The 6,166-nt window shown below is 51.4% G+C and overlaps 1 long non-coding RNA gene across 1 annotated transcript in view; it reads left to right on the top strand.

Moving 5' to 3' along the window:
• The window catches only part of LOC112408718 (uncharacterized), a 30,333-nt gene extending 24,586 nt beyond the window's left edge, over positions 1-5,747 (top strand). Inside the window, exon 3 of the long non-coding RNA XR_003004993.1 lies at positions 5,685-5,747. This is a non-coding gene — a long non-coding RNA (uncharacterized LOC112408718). The remainder of the gene's footprint in view (positions 1-5,684) is intronic.
• Positions 5,748-6,166: the final 419 nt, after the last annotated feature.

Genomic DNA, 6,166 nt, shown 5'->3' on the forward strand with positions numbered 1-6,166 from the left:
TTGTGCAAATCTCTTTAACGTCTGGGATCTGGATCTTCAGATCTGCTCCACATCCAGCCTTTTGTCATTTGTCTTCTTGGTGGAAGGCAGTGAAGCAAAGCCAGCTCACTGACTGGGGACTGGAAAACGAGGGCCTTGTGGATCCCCCCAAAGGGTCTCAGACCCCCAGGGGTCCTTAGGCCACACTTCAGAAATGGCTGGTCTAGAGCTTCCCTGGTGGCGCAGTGGTTAAGAATCTACCTGCCAGTGCAGGGGATACAAGTTCGAGCCCTGGTCCGGGAAGATCCCACATGCCACGGTGCAACTATGCCCATGTGCCACAACTACTGAGCCTGTGCTCTAGAGCCCGCGAGCCACAACTACTGAGCCCACATGCCGCAACTACTGAAGCCCGCGCGCCTAGAGCCCATGCTCCACAACAAGAGAAGCCAAAAAGAACGGCTGGTCTGGGGGGCCGTTCAGGGTGGCAAGTGGGCACGTGGCTTTGTCCCTCCGAAGTGCAGGGTGGGGACGGGGCCCCAGGAGACAGTGTCTGGATTTAGCTTGCCTGCTGAGGCTCGGAGGGGCTGGTCCTGGGACCTGGCTGGCAAGAAGTAGGAAGGGCTCTGCTCTGCAGACATCACAGACCCATGGGCGAGGCCGGCAAGTAAGCAGGGCATTATAACCAGAATATGGGGGGCATGCTGGCCATTGGGGAGGATGACAGAGACACCCCGACCCTCTGCGGGGAGGAGATGGCGTCCCCTGATCAGAATTCTCATACTGGACCCCCGTATGAGCCCCAAGGTGCCCAGACCCGGGCAGTTCAGCACTGGCTCTCTGTGAGTCAACAAAAGTTCTCTTCAACAGCCTTCAGGGCTCCATTATCCCCATTTTATGGAGGGAGAAACTGAGGCTCCTGCCCCACAAAGTTGAGTCATAGGTGTGGGCGGCAGAGTCTGGGAGGGCATCTCAGGCCTGGGGTCCTCGAAAGAGCTGGAGGACCACCCCAGGCAGAGTCAAGATGGTCCTGCCCCTCCAACATGAAGGTCTCTGGGGCATTGGACGGCATTGGGCCAGGGGACGGACGACCCAGTCTCTTCCTTTCCCAGAATGTCAGGAAAGGAGAGCTGCGGCTGAGGGGGGAGAGGGAGCCACCCTTGCCAACTGCTCTCATAGCCTCAGTTTCCTCATCTATAAAATGGGGCAATAATACTCCCAACTGTGTCGTTCTCAAGATGAATCAACTGCATGCCCCCCATGCGCCTGGCACACAGTGGACACATGACCCACATCCCACTCCTGCTGTGACCTCCTCCACTTGCAGAAATTTCCCCAGGACTCGCTTTGCCTTGTCAGCAAGTCCCCCTTGTGTTATTTTTTTATATATATAAAATCACTGCCTTGTATGGGCACTTACAGTCTTTGCTGAGTCCCTTGTGATCTTTACCTCCCTTGAGCCTCTTGGCAGCTCCTCCAGGAGAGTAGCACCCTTATCCCCATTCTAAGGAGACAAGACTGAGGGGGGTACTTGCACAGATACACACGCAGGAAGACACACATTTCCCTGCTCTGCCATCACAGAAACAGCAGCAAGTTGCAAGGGAACAGGGCAGGTGGACAGGCCTTGCCCGCACGGGAACAGAACAGAAAGCCCCCAGTCCCCGCCGTGGTGGTGGGGGGGGGTTGTCACCAATTTTCCCCCCTTGCTCCGAACTGAGAGGTTCCTGGGACACAGGACTCTTGGTGCTACACCAGGGACGGTCCTGAGCAAATCAGGGTGGAGTTGGTCGTTCTACCCTCATGGCACCACTATTTCTCATCCCAGGTCTGGGATGAGAGAGGAAAGGGGGTGTTTGAACAAAGCCCCAGGGTGCCTCATCAATGGGGACTGATTCCAGCGAACCCGAACCTCAAAGCTGTCAGAACGGATCCTCTGGCCCGAGCGGAGGCTGCAGGGTGGATCAGGCAGACGCAGGGCCTGCCCGAATGACCTCATTTGCTCATCCCAAGATTCGAAGATGATTTCACCAGCGGCCCAGGCCACGAGGAAGGGAGCGTTTCACGCCTTGTTCCTACTCCACAGCAGTTGACAGGTTGATCCCGGTGACCCAGAGTGGATGGAGACACCTTAGCCTCCTGGCTGAGATCAATCCTTAGACAGCCAGACAGCCTGGGACCCTGCCTTGCTGAGCCCAAGACCCTTTGGGGGCTGAAAGCAGAAAAATAACCATTAACACCAATTCCCACCTGGAATTCCCTAAAATGCTGGCCTTATTCCCCAGACCTCACCACAACCTTCTGATGAGGAAATCAAAGCAGTTTATCTGGAGTCAGATTTGCTACTTCCTGGCTGTGTGTCCTTGGTAAGTTGCTTAACCTCTCTGAACCTGTTTCCTCATCTGTACCTAAGGGACAGTTTAGTTGATATTCTTGTTACTTGGTTCATTCTTTCCCTCCTTTGACCTTCCCAGCCACTCTCTGAGAAATGGGTTATTTTATACATCAGGATGGAGGTTCAGAAAGGTAAAGTAACATGGACAAAAAGCCCACGGCTCTAAGAGTAAAGTGAGATTTGAACCTGACCTTGACAGGCTGAAGCCCATCTCATCCCCATGACACCTGGGCTGCCTGAGAAGTGAGTAAGATGAAGACATGCTGTATGAGACATTAGTACTCTTTGCTTCTCAAAGAGGGATCCCCGGACCATCAGCGTTAGGTTGTTGAAATGCAGAGTCTCAGGCTCCACCAGAAACCAGCTGAGTCACAATCTGTCTTTTAAAAATCTCCTCAGGTGATTGGTGTGCCCAGTAAAGTTCGAGAACCTCTGGGCTAGATCAGGGTTTCCTCGAGTTTGTTCGGGAAAATGGGAGTAGGTATAATTAAAATAAAAGATAACAGGAGGGTGTGGTTTAGTACCCAAATCAATCTGGGACATTCAGGGTTAAACAAAGAGAAAGTACAGGACTTACTAGGGCCTTTAATAATCAAATGTACATTCTGTGTCTGTAGGAGACATATCCCAATTGTATCAAAAGATCAATTTTTTTTGAACACAGCATCTTGTGTTCTGCAGAATAGAGTGGAGGGAAAACCTGGGTCCTGTAGATATTAATGATAAAATCACAGCTCCCATTTATACAGCACTTATTACGCATCAGGCCCTGGACTCCTCCACATCTTACTGTGTAACTTTCATCCTCAAAGTTACCTCATCGTCCAAAATGGCTCCTGTTGCTCCAGCCATCGCATCTGCATTCTAGGCAGCTGGAGGAAGGAAAGTCATCCTTCAACTGAGTCATTCTCCTTTAAGGAGCCTTCCTGGAAGTTCCATGAAACACTTCCACCTTCACCTCACTGGCCAGCTTTAGCTACACAGCTGAACCTAAATGCAAGTGAGGCTAGGAAATGTTGCCCAGATAAAAATTGAGGTGTTGTGGCTAAAGAAGAAGGGGAGGGTGGGTATTGAGAAGATAATTATCAGTCCCTGCCCAGAAGCTTTCCTGGGGGAGAGGGGCTTGTCCAAGGTCATACTGCTGGTCAGTAAGGGAACCATATTTGAACCCACCAAGGCCAAGTATCTCAGCTTTTGCTACATTTGTTAATTGTCTAAAGAGGAAAATCAAAAGGTTTGATTTAAAATGTTCTTTTAAAGTTTTCTTTTTTTTTTTTTTTTTCTGCTCAGAGAAGTGCGAGAAACATTGGGTAACACGAAGGGAAACAGATTTCTTGGCTCCAGGGCTTTTCCAAGTGAATCAAGAGGCCATAGATAACAGAAGCCCTGATTCAAAATGGCTTCTCCAAGGAAGAAGTGTGTATTATGTCACAGCACTGGAAGACAGAGAGGGTGTCAGGGCTGGTTGATTCAGCAGCCCACTTAGTGTCAACCAGGACCTAGGCTCTTTTCATTTCTGTGCTTTGCCATCTTTAGGCTCATCCCCTCATGGTGCAGTATGGCTGCTGGTGAGCCAGCCATCCTGTCACAAAGCCCTAAAGGCAGCAGAGTGAATAGCCTTTCCTCACAGCCATATGTAAAGACAAGGAAATCTTTCCCAAAGCTGCCCGACACACTTCCCCTATTGCTAGAGTTCTCCACGTAACCCCTCCTAGGCCAGTTGTGAAAAAGGGGAGACCTCGGAACTCCCACTATTGGTTTAACTGCGGGGCAAGGGTGGGACCAAGGCAGCACCTGGACAAAATCAGGGTTCTATTGACAGGGAAGGGGGATCGCTAATAAGGCCAAACCAACATGGCAGGTCATGGAGGCTTTGAATGTGCAAACACACTTTGTGTAATCCCTGTAGGGGAGAAGGTGGCTCAGCCCCTGCCCAGAGAGCCGGCTGGCTGTGGGAGAGGTGCTGGGTGAGGTGAGGGGCCAGGGCATTTAACCCCCAGTGGATCGCGGAGGAGATCACATGAGATTAACTTTTTCCCAAGCTGCATGTTGGGAACACGGTGTCTTACTGTTTTATTTACCTCCATTAAATATTTTTCTGGGGACTTCCCTGGCGATCCAGTAGGGGATCCAGTTAGGACTCCACTCTTTCACTGCCGAGGGTGCGGCTTCCATCCCTGGTCGGGGAACTAAGATCCCGCCAGCTACGTGGCTTGGCAGTTCAGTCAATCAATCAATCAACATTTTTCTGATAACTTGTTAGGGTGGAGGCTAAGATGGGTCACTCAGATTGTCCTCCAGGAGGGACCTGTTGCCTTAGCTTTGGGGAGTGCTGTCGGGGACTACCTCGGGAAGGCTGCAGTCGCCAAGCCACCTCTGCTGGGTGACGATCCCCCCGGAACTGCCCTCATCTGAGGACCCCGCAGTTCTCAACAGGGCGATTTTGCCACCCAGGGGACATTTGGCTTTGTCTGGAGACACTTCTTGTTGTTACGACCGGGAAGGGGGCAGTACTGGAACGGAGTGGGTAGAGGCCAGGGATCCTGCTCTCCCGCAGCAAAGAATGATCCGGCCTCAAATGTCAACAGTCCCAAGGTTGGGAAACCCTGTGATGACTGAGGAAGGCCAGTGGAAAACCCTGGACAGCTCACTGCCCACAGGACTCCTCTGGGAGGGCTTCCTAGCCCCAGAGGCCCCGTGTGGTGGGTTCACAAGCTGCCCCCTCTCTCTGCCCCTCCTGTTTCCCTCCCTTCCCTTCCCATGGGGTTGATCCCAAGGGCCCACCTTAATACACTTTGTGCATGCTAACCTCCTTCTCAGAATCCACACCCCTGGGAATGCAAAAAGTCATTCTTCCAGAAAGTTCTAGCAAGGCAGAAGTCAGCTAGCTATGCATCCTGTAGGCAGTGAAAACTCTGCAAACCTCTGACTCCCAAGATAACTGCTGTGCGCCACTGGCAGGTGTTCATCCTGGGTTCGTTTTTTTTCCAGGCACCTAGCAGGTACCTGTTGTTTGTCCTGGTCGGCTCCCAAGCTCCCTGTTTCTGGGAACCACACCTGGAGGACCTGCGCTCCCCTCCCCATAGGCCGTGAGGCCGGCCAGGACCTGGCTCCTGCCTTTCCCCTTTTCCTCCTTTCCCCAGAGATGGGCATGTGATTCAGGCCTACCTAATCAGTATTGTCCTGCCTCCTGATCTCAGTGATTGGTTCAGAGGTAGGTACATGATCCCAGCAAGGCAGCTGGGTGTCAGCCTGAGGAATTTGTTGGAAGTATTGAGAAAGAAGAATATTTTCTGGTTTTTTTGCTCAGCTGGGAGAGCAGGGATCTGGAGCTGCCTGGAGTCCCCACATGGAGAGAGACTGCTTAAGAATGAAGCCAAAACAGGTAAGCCGAGTGGAGAGATGGGGGGCCAGAGATTGAATCATGAAGGCAGTGGGCCCTGGATCAAACCACACCTGAAGACACACTCCAGGTATTTTTCTTATTATGCAGACCAGTAATTTCCATTTTTTGGGTAAATTGAATCACTGTTATGAGTTGAATTGTGTCCCTTCCCACAAAAAGATATGTTGAAGTACTAACCCCAGTATCTCAGAATGTCACCTTATTTGGAAATTGGGTTTTTACAGAGGTCATCAAGTTAGGATGAGGTCATTAGGGTGGGCCCTCATCCCATATGACTGGAGTCCCTATTAAAAAAGGGAAATTTGGACACAGGAACAGACATGCACAGAGGGAAGATGATGTGAAGATACAAAGGGATAAGGCCACGTGACTGGGATGATGTATCT

This window comes from Neophocaena asiaeorientalis, unplaced genomic scaffold, assembly GCF_003031525.2.
Source record: "Neophocaena asiaeorientalis asiaeorientalis breed wild unplaced genomic scaffold, Neophocaena_asiaeorientalis_V1.1 scaffold77, whole genome shotgun sequence".
Lineage (NCBI taxonomy): Eukaryota > Metazoa > Chordata > Mammalia > Artiodactyla > Phocoenidae > Neophocaena > Neophocaena asiaeorientalis.